The following is a 16528-nucleotide window of genomic DNA, read 5'->3' as shown; positions in this document are numbered from 1 at the left end:
TACCAATATAGCATCAGTTGAGGAAGGAGGATCCTTATCATTAGAACCCCACCCAAAAGTGGGGAGAGTAGATGGCTTAGGGGGAATACAACCATCATCTGCAACAAAAAAACTATCTTTGTCTTTCTCTACCTTAGGCATAGGAGTAGAAATGGCTAAATCTAGCTAAGGAAACACCCCCTTTTGGTTCAGGTGAGTGGAGGGCCAACCAATAGTAGGAGCAATAGGAGGAGCCATTAGGGACCACCCTGAACCAAACCTCTAGGGAGGAGAGGTTGAGTGATGTCGATCAGCAAAACCTCCAAAAATGTGGTGCCAACCAAAAGTACCATTGTTGGGAGTGTGGTGCTATTGAGAACAAGGCATGCATGAGCTATGAGCAAAACTACTACATCCTTGATGGCAACCATATGGTCAGCAGAGGCCAAATTCGATGGAACATGAGCAACTGCATAGGGGGCACTCCCCTAATGAGCTAAAAGCTCCTCTAAGTGCACCACCTCCAAAGCCACTTTATCTATTTGTACTTGAATCTGCAACATGACATTGTTATAAATACATGCTTTAGAGTACATAGCCACATTAATATCAAGTGTGTTGTGAGCATAAATGATTGCATTGCGATCTTTCCAAATGGTGAATAAGATCTCCAATTTGAAAAGCATGCCATATCTAGACATATTTGAAGGGAATCAACGTATTATCACCTAGAAGAACCATATGCCACTTGAAAAAGGTTCTAGGCCGAAGGGGTAAAAGAGATCATGGATCCATCAATAGTAACACTGAGCCCATCAACATAATAAAAAAATGTTCAAAAAAGACTCTAGTTGACCACAAAAAGGGCAACAGGGTTTAGGAACTCCTAGATGCCATAGCTAGGAGCCCAAGGGTAGGCCTTGGAAAAGAATACATCAGGAAAAGTGTGCAATTTTGGGTTTAGTAATGGCATGCCACATAGTGGAGAACTATGACTCCAAGTGCAATGCGAAGATTGCAAATGCCAATGTTGGTTGAGAACATCAACCATGGGCAAGTGAGGAACCAACCATCAGTAACCCAATCTAGGTTTATAGCTGGTTACTAAAGTGTCTAGATACTACTTCCAATCTTTCCACCAAGGGCAAGAAGATTGAATGACCACTTTGTGTAACGACTGTGAAGGCATCGTAGAAATTAGAAGATCAAAAGTCTGTCGATTTGGATGAGTGAGTTGGAATTGCACTCACATGTCTTCCCGTGACTATAAGCTCATAGTAACTTTGGAGAAAATATCTTTAGGGGTCCTTATGCTACATTTAACAAAATGAAAAGAACTAGCCCCATGCACCTTAGCCAAGGGAATACCTTGTATAGCAAATAAAGGTGACCACTAGAGATTACGTTGGTTCAAGGAAAGCCCATCTTTGAATCCATTTCCAACCCAACAAAGCTAGGGCTTAACTACTTCCCAAGCTTTCCAAATACTCTTGGACAAAAAGGTACCCTAAATTTGAATAGGTTTAGTGGTAATCAAAAGGATTTGAAACCCAATCCCCTTCTAGGATAGCCACTGAATTGGAAAGCCTGAAGAAATACAATGCCTTAATAGAATCTTCAAGTCTTCAATACTAGAAAGAGCTCAAATCACCCATTTGGCACATAAAGTAGTAAATTGCTTCAAGGTGGATAGCAAGATAAGGCCACCAGACTCCTTAGGGAGATAGTAGAAATCCTTGGCAACTCTATGAGAGCCCTAGTGAGAAGCGTTTGTTGCCCAAAGGAAGTCACATAAAAGGCATTCAAGTTTGAGTTAGAAGGCCTTTGATGATGGAGCCCAACATGAAGAATAATAAACATGGGTGATGGATAGCAGTTTGGAACAAATCTAGAATTTTCCTACAAGTGAGAGAGGTTTGGTGATCTAATACTCTAGCTTCTTCTCTATTCTGGCAAGAACCACATTCTAGAGCTCAACAACTAAGGCTTGGAATGTGAAGGGGATACCCAAAAAATGATAAAGTTCCTATGGTGAACATATTTCCATTGGTATTGCTCAAGCCTAGTAGGATGAGGAAGGTAAGACTATCTATAACAAAGGGTTTTGTGCCACTTAATGGGAGACCTTGAAGCAGAAAAGAATGTGTCAAGATATTGCAAATTAGAGGTAACATTCTCTTCATCCTCAATGAGAGTGAGGAAGGAGTCATCTATAAAATGACCATTCACAAGCTAGTTAGGGGAATCTTGAAGGGAAATACCTTAGACCCTTCTTTCGAAGATGGCATTTCTGAGAAAATACCCAAAACCTTCTATTGCCAAGACATATAATAAGGGCACTAGTGGGTAGCCTCGGTGAATTGAATGATAAAGCCACATTGCTTGAGATTAATGACCACTAATGTAGATGCAAGCAGACACATCTCCAAAAATCATTTGGACTGACTGCAAAAGGGTAGGGCCAAACCCAAGAGCCTAAAGCATGGCTAGGATGAAAGGCCACTCAATCCTATCATAAGCTTTAACAAATTTAGTTTTGAGAAAGATGGCCTATTTCTTGGAATGACAAGCCCATTCCATCCCTTCCCACATAATAATTATATTATCCAAGATATAATAGGAATTGATAAAACCTATTTGTTTAGGATGAATGATCTGAGGAAGAAGATGACATATTTTGAGTGAGAGAGCCTTGGCAATGATCTTATAGGAAACATTCAAAAATGTGATGGGCCTCCAATTACAGATGTCTTTAGGGTCACCAACCTTAGGTATGAATTTAATATTCCCTTTTTTAATAAGATTACCTAGAGAATGTGAATTGTATGCCTTGATATAAACCTTATGTAGCTCTAGACTAATCTCATCCCAAAATGCTTTGTAAAATTCCCAAGGGAAGCCATCACAACCAGGTGCCTTATCATCTACCATGGAGAAGACAACTTCGTTGAGGTCCTCCAAAGTGAGCTTTTTCTCAGAGAATGCATATTTTTTTGGACTAATTTTTTTAGGCATGGTAGCAAAACAAGCCTGCAAGGCTTGGTCCCTAGCCACTGAGGGACGCTCAGTTGTGAAAACTTTTTCGTAGTGGCAAACAAAGGCTTGAAGAATATCAGGAAGCTCATAGAGGGTATGTTGAGCCTCTCAAATGTACTTGATCCCCACCATAGAGTGGCATACCCTCAATGCATTAAAAAATCCCTTGGAAGCTTGATCATGAACCTCCAGCCAGTGAAAGCGGGCATTTAGTTGAGCTCTCAGGCCGCATAATTGTCTGCAACTAGTTTCTAATGGCAATGGTTGGCAAGATGAACTTGGAGATCTATATCAAATGAATTCATGACCAGAGCTTTAGTGGCTATATGGAGATATTTGATAGTGGCCTCATAGGATCTCTTGTAGTATGCAGCCAATTGCCTCCCATAAATGCAAAGAAACCTTGCAGTACGGGTGATGGTGTCATTCCATGATTGGATCCTCCTAGAGGATGAGTAGGGCCTACATTCGAGGTTCCAATTTTGTAAAATATGGGTTGCAGTGGGCAGATGGGACAACACAGAAGTATTAAGGTAAAATTGAGTTTTACAATTACGAGGAGGGGTAGAAAACCAAGTAATGGAGAAGTGGATGAGAAAATGGTCTGAAAGAGTCACATTAGGGAGTGAAGTGATAGATAGTAGACTCATATATCCTATGATTCTTGATTAGTACCAAGGAAAATCAAACATTTTGTAACACCCTTGAAATAATCTCATTGGCATTCTGAAATATAAAAATTTCTATGATCCACTCCTTCCGAGTGTCATACTTTTGACATTTGAATTTTGAATTGTTCTTGATTAGAATATTGGTCAATCATGCTATAGTATTTTTTTCAATGAAAAGACATGAAAATCTATGAAGGCACATTATTTGAGGCAAAAAACTAGAAGACTGAAAAAATTTAAGGGTGACCCATAATAGAGCTCAAAAAATCTAAAAATAATATGTTGTTGATTTCTAGATTTGTTGGCTTGAAAATTGAAAAACAAAAGAAAAAATATATAACATAGTTGAGATCTCAAAAAACCCACCAAGAATTTGTAAATTATTTTTTGATCCGGTACAAAAAAATTAGGGTTTTTAACAAAAATGGCCCTACTAAAAAATTCACAAAAATGACAAAAATGTGTAGAAAAATAGATGGATCTTGAAAGAAATGGGTTGTAGAACCAAACCATAAGTTAGCCAAATCAGATCTCTTAGAACAAAAATCCTAGTTAGATTATAGAGAGTTTTGAAAGAAAATATGCATGTAAATAATTTTGAAAATAAAAGGAATATAATTTAAACCAAGAAATTATAGTTATTTTAAAAAAAAATTAGAGTATTGGCTATAATACCATATTACAAAGTAAATGGAAAATATTTTCTTAATATTAATAGTGGTCATGAGATCAATTTATAAAAGTGAATGAATGATTTTTCCTTAACAAACAATCATAAAGAATAGAAACATTCTATTCTAGAAATAGTAAGCTAAATATTAGAAACATTCTAATATATATGTATAAGATTACAATAGATAACCATTGGATACTAAATAATGATAATAGAAGCTATCTATTATTGTAATAATTGACTCATAGGAGAGGAGAGTGTGAATTTGCTATGATGGATTTATAAGTTGGAGTGGTGCAATGAGCACGTTGTGGTAAATTTTTGAGATTAATTAAGGGTCTTGGGGATCATATTTGGTTTTAGTTTGGATCATTGTGATGATTTCAAGGTATTGTTTGCATTGTTTGAGGAAAATTAATGTTTGGCGAGGGAGGACTATTATGTCCCCATTTTTAGTCAATTCCATATTGTAGTTGGTTTTGACTTTCTTGGTGACCACTAGCTTTACAAGAGGGGATGTTTGATGTTGGCCATGAGCTGATTTGGCCTAGAGGACTCAATTAACACTTTTTAGATTGAATTTAGACTTTTAGTGTGTTCTCTAAGATTCTTGGGGAAAGTATCCATTGGTTGGCCTCAATTTTTCTTATACCCCATTGGTACCATTACAGTATGGTTAGTTTTCTATTCTAATACTTTCTAACAACGTTTTTTTAACTTGGGTGTATTATTGGCTCTAGTTTAAGAAATTTTATTAATGTTAATATTTACTAAAATAATTTAAAAAAATCCTAATATAATAGCTTTTTGGAAAGGGACTGAAAATTTTGCAAACTATGTTATAATCATCTGATAGAAAAATTTGAAATTTGCATTTTAATTGTAATTAGATTGGTAAAATCATTGATTATTAAATTTGACAATGCTTAACCACTAACTTAAAGATATTATTCTCTAATTTTTTTCTTATAACATTAGTTGAATTATAAGTTCATATAAAAGGATAGTATGAAATGAAACACATTAATATAATGCTTATATATAGCACTATAATAAAAAAAAATGAATATTATATTGATTTATAAACTTACATCATGAAATAATTTTAGAAATGCTTACAATATTTCATGAAGTAATGAGTTAATAATTTATATACATTTAAATTATTAGTAAAATAAAAATGGAAATTATTATTTTCACTATTTTTCCAATAATCTTTAGTATAATACACACACATTTATACCCACATAGAAACATTGACAAGAAAAATTTATTGTATGCTATTTCAGCAATTCAATTTCCCAAATTTGGCTTCTTATGAATTTGGACTCAAGCTTGAAGAAGGATTTCTATGTAGCTAAGTTAACATTTAACTTTTAGTAAAGACTTTTGTTGATAGTATATAGATATATTTGACTTACATATAGTTATTTTTATTTTTTCTATATTTAAATAGGGGATTTTATTGGGAACCTTCAAGAGTTGAAATTGTATCTATGGACACTAACTAAGTCTTCCTATTAGAACTATTTTGCACAAAATTGCTAGGAAAAGCAAGTTGAGAGATGAGGCACCAAGCCACGTAAAATTTGGAAATGGAGCTATACCGTACACTAGTGTTAGTTATCATTGTAGAAAATAGACAACACAAAAATAAATGTTAAACCCAAAGAATGAGGAATAACATGAAGATGCAGTAAAACCTATTCATCCCAAGCATTGATTCAATGTCCTATAAGAGTTCCTAACAAACTCACCTTAGGTTTAGCTACCATCTCCTTTCCCAACACTACCACTAGTTAATCATCTCAAACTAACAAACCAGCCTTCTCAAGGGATTTTCAAGTTTACTTAAGTTGTGGATTTGTGTACCATAACCCTTCAAATTGTAATCTCTAAGAATTGGCACACTCTCTAAACATTGGGTAGGTCTGACATTATTTTAGGTTTGTGAGCACATCCTTTTTCCTTTAGTATATCATCATGGATAGTGAGAATATAATGCACTTTCTAACAATAATATTATCAAAACCCAACTATAATAGTGAAAAGGATCTATGTTTGAAATGGTTCTTGGAATAGTTTTGTAACTATCCAATAATACTCTTGCATGGAGGGAATGCCACTTGTGCCCAAATCAATCCTTTGATGGGGCATAGCATTGTTGAGTGCCATAATTGTCTAAATAACTATGTTGCAGGGTGGGGGGGTGGTTTGTGAATCAGTTATCCAAGGTCAAAATGTACAAATAATTTTTTTTAGTACTTAACATCTATAGGTGCATGCGTTGATTAGATCATCCAATATCTTAATCCTTAATATATTACAACCCTAGGTCAAATGAACATTGTAGTAATGTAAACATAAATTAACATAAAATTATCCACATAATTTGGACACAAGAATTCAATGTGGAAACCCAATTTAGCAAAAAATGTGAGAAATATGATACCAATTTTCACTCTTCTGAAGTGAGCCCTATGAGGAGCCAACCATGTTAAAGGTTATAGTACACACTATTAAATGTGACCTGGTTAAAGGATTTCAATCACCCTATTAGAAGTGAGCCTTTTTAGAGAACTTAAGAACATTCTATTAGAATGTCACCCTATTAAAGAATTTACTCATGACTATTAGTTCGACCTTAACCCAAAGGATTTATCTAGACTAGTATAATTGATAGAAAGTAGTAGTAGGACTTGATCTGATAATAAAGAAACCTCACTTTTATATTTCAAATCTCTAAGTCAATTCTCCATTCTTCTTCTCATTCAATCTCTTTTCTCTCTGATAGCTTGTTCACCCCTTCAAGAACTCACCACCTTAATCCTTCTTTCTTATATGCCATCTATAGATCCATTCATTTGGCCACCATATGAAGCAACGCCTTAAGAATCCTAGTCTTTTCAATCACACTATGACTTCTTGACTAGTTTTTCTCTTCTAGCCTTGTCTCTCATTAAATAAGAAATTTAGATCTCTTATGGGTCGATCTCAAAAATTGCTTCACCATAGGTTTAGGTTAGATTAAAGGAATCCTCCGTCATTTATATATTGCTCCTCTAGAAGCTTCTCTTACAATACTCATTAAATTCATCTCACAATGGTTTATCTTGACTTTTATGACACTAACTCATCAATCTTATCTTGAACACACTTCACACAATTCAAGAAATCAACTTTGTTGGCTCAAATTCATAGAATCTTTAATTAAGCTCTTTATGATGTCACTCAACAATAAGTAACATCTGACACTTGACTCACACTGGGTTGCTTGACATCTAAAAAAATTAATTGGCCAATAGAGAAGTTTAATGTCGCTTGATACTAAATAAATTTTTTCTATTGCTCAACATATACTATCTTTCTTTTGTTAATTAACACACTAATTTTATGTTCGGCTTGAACTAAATTGGCTTAGCTCCTACTGTTCACTTGGTTAAGCTTGACAAACACATTTGATAACATAGTCTTCTTTAACTCTTAGCTTTCATGACCTTTCATTACATCCTTAAGTAGATAAAAAATAAACTATATCATCAAAGTCTTATCTATTCTTAGTGCACCTTTTAGAAACCATAAAACTCAACCTTTCTCTATGTACTCTTGGTATTCTCTCTTTTCAAATCTTCTTCACCAATTAAACAAATGATAGCATTTAGATCAAATTAAGGATTTCTCTAATGAGAAAGAAGTAGGTTTGACACCATTGGAAAAATAATGATTTTTCCACATTCCTATACTTTCAAAAATCTTCTTTTTCAACATTCTCCCTCTTTGGCCTTGATGGAAAACCAATACTAACAAAAATACCAAAAATAAAACTTAATACCTTGTATTGAAATCTCTCCATCTATCTATATTCAACACTTCATTATAGGCTACCCTCAAACTCTTTGTTCTAATCAAATATCTTTGTGTACCTCCTTTGTAGCATTCCATCTATCTCTATCAATAATTTATCCCTCTTTCTTCTATTTCATATTCTCCTTCAATAATCTTCATTATGATATTATCCCTCTTTGACAACAATGCCAAAGACACATCATCTAAATATGTAGATATCAACATTTAAGGTTCTCCCTTTGTCAGTTTCCTTTTCTTGTCCATATATTTTGAAGACGAATCTTGTGTTATTCCTTGTTACTTCACCATTCTGATCTAACTTGTTTATGTACACACACTTGGTTCCAATAACATTCTTTTTTTCTTGTTTGAGTACTAGTGACTAGGTTTTGTTCTTCTCAATCTGATGAATTTCATCATTCATAACTCTAATCCATTCTTCATTCTCCAATGCATCCTTTACTGATTTAGGTTTGTTTACACTTAATAAGCATGTTGCACTCCTTAATTTTTTTCTATCATTTTTCAACCTTCTTTATCTATAATGATTTTTTTCATCAAGGCTATGTCTTTTGACATATTTTTATAATCTTGGGTTTTTTCTTCTTTCTTCAATAGGTTATTCTTGAAGTTCAATCTTAGGTTCATTGTACATTTCTCTATTAGGTAACTCAACATTCCTCTCTTGTAAGTTGATCTAAACATCTTAATGTACCTTATCTTCTTAGGGTAACTCGGTCCTTGATTACAACTTGACATCCATTGTCTATGAATTATCAGTCACTAATTCTTTTTGATTAAAAGATTAATTCTTAGGTTCCTCAATGGTCTTTCCTTCATAGTAATATATAAAAGTTTTGTAGTCCTCAAGTTTTATTTCTGCTTCTTCTTCATGTACCTTTGTATATTCATTAACTTTCACATTTTCACTTTCAACAATCTTGTTAGTGTTAGTATTTAAAAACTTATAAGCTTTACTTCTTGTGGAATATCTTAGGAATATAAATTCATCAATTTTTTCATCAAGTTTACCTTTTCTATAGTCCTTACGAATAAGGCACATGCTTCCAAATACCTTAAAATACTTTACATTGGGTGAGTGCCCATACATTAAATCGAAAGGTGTGAAATTTGTACCTTTCTTAACTTGTACTATGTTCAAAGTATAGACAACTTTACTAACAGATTCTGTCCAATATTTCAAAGCAACATTCTTCTCCATCATTAGTGTACTAGCACAATCCATTACAAATATGTTTCTCCTTTTAGCTATCTCATTTTGTGGAGGTGTCCTTAGTGGAAAATTTTATCTTTTGATTCCTCTATCATTGCAAAAATAGTTGAACTCATTTTATGTAAATCTCCACCTCCATAAGATCTTAGACACTTCACACTTTTACCTATCTCCTTTTCAATTCTTTCCAAATACCACTTAAAAATTTGATAAACATCATATTTTTTTCTTAAAAACATCATTGGACCATCACCCTAGAAAAATCATCAACAAATAAGATAAAATACTTGTCACCTTTGTAGCTTCATACATTAATTGCTCCACGCAAGTTAGTATAAACTAACTCAAGAATTTCGTTTGAGGTATGAGTCTTACTCTTAAAAGTAGATTTTGTCATTTTTCTTAACTAACACTGCTCGAAAATCACATTATCAGGTTTCCTTAGTTTTGGAAAACCTATGACTCTCTTCATCTTACTGATATTGACCAAGTTGTCAAACTTTACATGTCATAACCTCTTGTGCATTCACCACACATCATCAAATGGCACAAAAATACAAATTTCATCATTCATTTCAATATAAAATAGGTTACCTCTAGTTTGATCTCCACTTCAAATGAGTTTACCATTAACATCATAGATTTTTTCCTTCTTGTTACCAAATTCAACTTTGCATCCTGACCTATTCAATTGTGACACACTCAGTAAATTATAGTTAAGTCCTTTCACATAGTAAGCATTGTCATACATGATCTTTTCTATTAGTCTTCTTGATCCTTTACCTTTGATTAGACATTTTGCATCATTACCAAATCTAACATTATTTCAATGATAGTGATCAAGGGTGATGAAGTTACTTTTGCTTCTAGTTATGTGATGGGAACACACACTATCACTGATCCATCTATCCTCTTTGGTTACATAAGATACAAATGTAGTTGCCCCAAATCCATCAAATTCATCTTTCATAGCAAGATGGTCAACCTCATCATCATGATCATTTGATTCCTTCTCCTTGTTTAGCTTAGGTACACCCTTCCTTTACATCTTGACCTTTAGATTTAAGTACCTTAAAAATTTTCCTCTCAAGCACCAAGAGCTTTGATACCAACTTTTAGAATATTTATTATAATTGAGAGGAAGGGTGAATAAGTTATTGAAGGTCCAAATGTACAAATAAAACTTTTGAGTACTTAACATTTGTAGGTGCATGCATTAATTAGATCATCCAATATCTCAATCCTTAATATATTACTATCCTAGGTCAAATGAACCTTGAAGTAATGTAAACATAAGTTTTCAAAGTATTAGGTAGCAGCCAAAAGGAAGGAGGCTAACTATGAGTTAAAAAAAAGTTGAAGGATCAACTAGAGGTTACCTCCCAATTATTTAATAGATACTAATTGTATACTTCAAAAAACATATAAGTTCTAGAATTGAAAAAATTGTTACCATCAATCCTATTACTAATCAACAAAAAAATGGAAAAGTATTCAAGAAACAAAGGATCATATTGCTGCTATCAATCTAGCACTTAATCATAGAGATATACGTAATAAAGCCCCATAGGGAACCAAGTTCAGAGTGATCAAAAACATAAAAACTAGAAGAAAAAACATAATCAGGGCTAACTTCCCTCATTATTTCTTGGTTCCTCATTCTTCTTCTCCTCAAGCTCATCCCTATTCATGTCCATTGCCTCCTCTTTAACAAATTTTTCTAGGAGCATCTTAAACCAATCCTTTCCTAGGAAGTGATAAATAGAGTGTGTAGTTTCACTCTCCTTTCCCAATTGCTAAACATCCTCATTCACCTACAAGAAATAAAATGTAGTTGCAATGAAATGCATAACTTTTGCGTATAATTCTACTAGGGTGTGTGATTTTCTACCATCTCTTTGATTGATTGCTCTAGCTAAGCCTTTCTTTAGCTTTGGTTGTGCATATGCTTCCCTTTTTTCCCCACACCTCTAGGAGTACCTTTCATGGGGGACGTAATGTCCTCCCCCCAACTTCTATTAAAGTATAGGACAACTTTACGCATATTTGAGATGTGTGAGGGACTAGGTGGGCTAGAGATAGTCTTCTTTCCAATGTCATAGGTGGGATAAAGACAAGTTCCTAACCAATAACATGCTAATAATTTTCACTCTTCTAAAGTGAGACCTTTGAGGAGCCAACCTTGTTAATGGTTACAACACACATGGTTAAATATGACCTAGTTAAAGAATTTCAATCACCCTATTAGGAGTGAGCCTTGCTTGAGAACTTTGGAATATTCCATTAGAATGTCACCTTGTTAAGGGATTCATTAATGAGTGTTAGGTCAACCTTAATACAAAGGATTTATCCAGATTCATACAATTGTTAGAAAGTAGCAATAGGAATTGATCTAATAAAAATAAATCACTTGCAAATTTGAGATTTGCAAGTCAATACTCCATTTTGTTTTTTATTAAATATACTTTGTCTCTGATAGCTTGTTTTCCCATTTGAGAATTCACCACATTAAGCCTTCTTGCTTAGTATGCCATCTATAGATCCATTCATTTGACCACCATATGAAGCAGTACCTTAAGACTCCTTGTCTTTTCACACACACTCTAACTTCTTGACTGGCATTTTGCTTCTGGCCTTATATCTCCTTAAATAGGAAATATAGATCTCTCGTAGCTCAATCTCCAAAAATTCTTTACCGTAGGTTTAGGATAGATTAAATGAATCCTCCCTCATTTCTATTTTGTTCCTCTAGAAACTTCTCTTACAATCCTTTATAAATTCACCTCAAAATGGTTTATCTTAAGTTATGTACCACCAATTCTTCAATAATATCTTTCACATGCTTCACACAATTAAATAAATCAACCTTGTTTGCTCAAATTCATTGAATCTTCAATTAAAATCTTTATGTTGTCAGTTGACAATAACTAATCTCTGATGCTTGCTACATACTAGGTTGCTTGGCATCCACTAAAATTTACTTGGCGAACACAATAGACTGTTGTCACTTGAAACTAACTAAATTTTCTCTATTTCTCAACACATAATTTCTTTCTTCTATTATTTTACACATACTTATTTTCTTCTTGGCTTCAACTAATTTTGCTCAGCTCCAACTATTCACTCGATCATGCTTTGGAGACAAATTTTACAACATAGTCTTCTTTATCTCTTAGCTTTCATAACCTTTCATTATAGCCTTAAATAGGTAAACAATAAACTATATCATCCATGTCTTATATGACCTCAGTGCTCCTTTTTGACACCATATAACTCAACCTTTCTCTAGGTACTCTTTTTATTCTTTCTTTTGATATCCTATTTATCAATCAAAAAAATGATAGCATTCTGTTCAAAGTAAGCAATTGTTTCACCAGCAAGTAGCAAGTTTGACATTAGTGATAAAATAACTATTGTTCCACATTCTTATACTTTCAACAATATTATTTTTCAGGACTGTAGTTTGTTTGGTTTGGGCTTTATTGAAATATCTTGATTTGTAATGGGTTTTAGGGTCCCTTCAAAGCCTGTTTATCTTATCAAAAACACTATTATTTTTAACATACTTTTCAGGCTTTATCAAATACCTAGAAAATAAATTTCCCTCTTAGAGTTTTAGTTTTGTTACCCAAAATTTTAAAGTTTTATCCATTCTTTAAGAGTAGTTTGGGTGTAGCTAATCCTAGTTTGGTTAGACCCAATCCTTCCTGTGAACATTGAGCCTGACTATTGGATGTTTCCTACCTACCAAGTAACTAAATACTTCTCATGGCTAGGTAATTAGACATCTTGCAACAAGATTCTAGCAATCCATACATCTACACTCTAGTTTGAATTTTTTTTGGCCAAATAAAAGAGAAGATTTTTTAAGAGAGAATTAGTTTGGTTGACTCTTCAGTTTCCTGTAAGTTGTTTCTTTCTTGAAAAAATACCTTTTGACTAAGTTAATAATGAAGCATTGACACTTGAACCTAGTTTTGAAACCATTGCATGATGCCAACAATTTTTCAAGAACCTCTCTAATCTTTGAAAGAGTTTGTGAAGCAATTTTAAAGGGAATTTTAACTCAGGTCATTAAGATGTGATTGAATCATTGGTGATAACAATTAAAAAATGTTTATGTCTAATTGATGATGCTAAAGATAAAAAGGAGAGGGAAAAGGTGGTCAAAAAGGAAGTAAAAGGGGAGAAATTTGTTCTCAGTGAATAGTTATTTTGTAATTCTTATGTAATTATAATCTTCAAAGAAAATGTAAATTCATCTCTACGTCAGAATATTGGCATTAAGTTATGTTGCATAAATCTTGGTTTGCTTAGGTACTACATGTTGGTTGTCTAATAAGACGAAAACTTATGGACTACAAGAATTTTATTGCTCACGTAGTATTGTAAGGTATTAATTGGACTTGTTATTTGATTTTTCTATCTTTACTTAGCATGTCATTACATGTGCAAAGGATGAAAGTATTAAGATCAACTTTAGAGATCAAATATTTTTTTAGGCCTAGGATTCAAGTAGATACTTGCATGATCTTTAAATACAAGTTTGGATAGAATAATATTATCATCCTCAATTTTGTTGGGCAAAACATTTAAACATTTATTGCAAATTATCAAGCTCAATATAATATTACATATTATGTTCTATTCTAAATTGTAAATCTAGATTAAGATTAGAGATTCTTAGTGTGTTTCTCTATCATGACTAGAATAGTAATTTAATTGAGGTTTGTGTTGGTTTCTATCATCTACAAATGCCATTTACGAGACTACTTTTGAAAATTTGGTAATAAATGAGTTACAATCATTTTGTGGAAAGTAATAACATTTTTAAAGATTCATAAGCATACAAAGTGATTCAAAACTCTCATCACCAAAATGTTGTAGGACTATTTTACCACCCATTCTTGTTAATTTTTTCCCTAAGGAGATGACAATTTAGCAATTTCTAGAATTTTAGGAGAGATAAAGCACAAACCTCTGTCACCCTTTTATAAAGGAAAAGGCTGATAAAAGTATAATTGTTCACCTTGAATGACATAAAATTGGTACTATTATTTTGAATTTGGAAATGAAGTAAACTAATGAAATGTGTAGAAATCGATGGAGTTTGGGATTATAATTTTTAATAATTATCTGGAATAAGAAATGATATATTTTCCTAATTTTTATATAATTTTTTTAGCTATTGAAAAATCTAAAAATTAGGGGTCTAATTCCCACCACAAAACTATATGGAAATAAACTTATTTTCCTTTGATCTTAGACTATGTTATAGATAACATATATAACTACAACAATCACAAACAAAATTTGACTTTAGACCTATGTTTTCTCTTTTATAAAGATTCAAATTTCAACTCACCTAAAGTAGATAGTTTTCATCTACCAACACTTTTTTTGAAACAAATCCATTCTAACTAGGAGAAAAATTATAGATTCTAGAAGACGAGTCTCTCGTCTAGAATGTCATATAATTTTTTAATTTTTTTGATATTATTTAATATTTTTTTCCTCAAAACTGACATCTTTTTGAGTGTTAAAATATGTGCTTTTAGAATTTTTTAATTAAAATATACTATCTCTAATTAAAACACTATAAACTCTATGTGAGAATATTCTTGACTCTGAGTTCTATAAAATGGTGTTTATATGTTATTTAGAAAATTTAATAAAAAATAGTAAGATTTATTGAAACATTAGTTTTTTGAAATAATTTTATTTCTTTAGTAATTGGATACAAAGTAGTATAAAATATACATTATTAGACATTTCCAAATGGAAAAGTGTGAGACCATTTGTAACTTAGCTAGAATGAGTTTATCTAGATCATATGTTTGAAATTTTTTTATTTTTAGATAGAAATACCCAAATTCAGTCATTTTGATAAGTCATCCTGAAAGGTGACACAACTTTATACTTTTACTCAGGAATATATTATAGGAAACAAATCAAGGTATACAAAGTTGAAAATTTGAATTAAATTATAGATATTTGGGCTTTGACACATTTCTCTCAAACTTCTATGTTTCATCATCTATATTTGCATGGCCACCCATCTTCCCAAATGTTTTTTTACAAATCTCCTTGTATGATTATCTGCTCTCCTACTGTATTGTTCTATGTGTGTGTGTGTGTGTGTGTGTGTGTGTGTGTGTGTGTGTGTGTGTGTGTGTGTCTATATATATACATATATATTCCATTCCAAATCTTTATATGGCTTGGTTACATATTCACTCCATCCATTTACTACTCATCTTATTTTGCTTAATTCTTAAGGGATTCAACCCTTTGTCTTGCAGTGAAGAGACCAGTGAATTGTGCTAGACCTTGGAGGACAATGAAGACAACCTGTGTACTAATTTTGAAATAGTTGACATCCTTTACCATACTATGGTGTTTCTTACAATTGAAAATGTGTAAATTGAGGAAGTTCTTGAGATTTTAAGAGCTCAATTTAGTAAATTGGGCATTGAAGAAAATAATAGTAGAAAAAGAATTAGTGGAAGATTTTTCTTAAGGAAAATGAAAATAGAAATGGATAATATCATACAAATGACAAAAGAGTTAAAAATAATTTATATCATAATGATGCTTTCTATAAGAGACAAGTTTTCCAATCAACATTTAGTGCAAGCTATATTACAATGTATCCAGTGCATTCAAAATATGTAAAAGAGGTTTACCAAATTTTACAAGAATTTTCAATTGAGGCAAGAGATTTTGATTGATATAAAATAAAAAGCTTATTTCAAACTACTTATTTTTTTATTTTTACAGATTATGTTTTGCAAGATTTGTGTCTGCACAACAGATTCTAAGTTGTAAGCTCTTGACACATTTGTATATTTCTTTAAACTTCATTTCCAATCCATCCATCCCTCTCTCTCTCTCTCTCTCTATTTATATATCATGATATTTACTTCTAAGGAAAAAATGTGTTATAAAAACATAACTTAAGATCTAAATAATGCATAGATAAAGGCTTTGTTCTTGGTTATATTGCATGCTATTTGTGCTTGATTAAATTGCATGCTATTTTCATATAAGGAAAAATGACACTATAAAAATAATCTTAAGACCTAAATA

General features: G+C 32.5%; 1 pseudogene; it reads left to right on the top strand.

The window, feature by feature from the left end:
- The window catches only part of LOC149543653 (histidine biosynthesis bifunctional protein hisIE, chloroplastic-like), a 208649-nt pseudogene extending 192535 nt beyond the window's left edge, over positions 1-16114 (top strand).
- Positions 16115-16528: the final 414 nt, after the last annotated feature.

The sequence above is a fragment of the Cupressus sempervirens genome, chromosome 8 (assembly GCF_028749045.1).
Source record: "Cupressus sempervirens isolate cs-2001-9-10 chromosome 8, ASM2874904v1, whole genome shotgun sequence".
Classification (NCBI taxonomy): Eukaryota; Viridiplantae; Streptophyta; class Pinopsida; order Cupressales; family Cupressaceae; genus Cupressus; species Cupressus sempervirens.
This window is presented reverse-complemented; position numbering and strand designations above follow the sequence as displayed.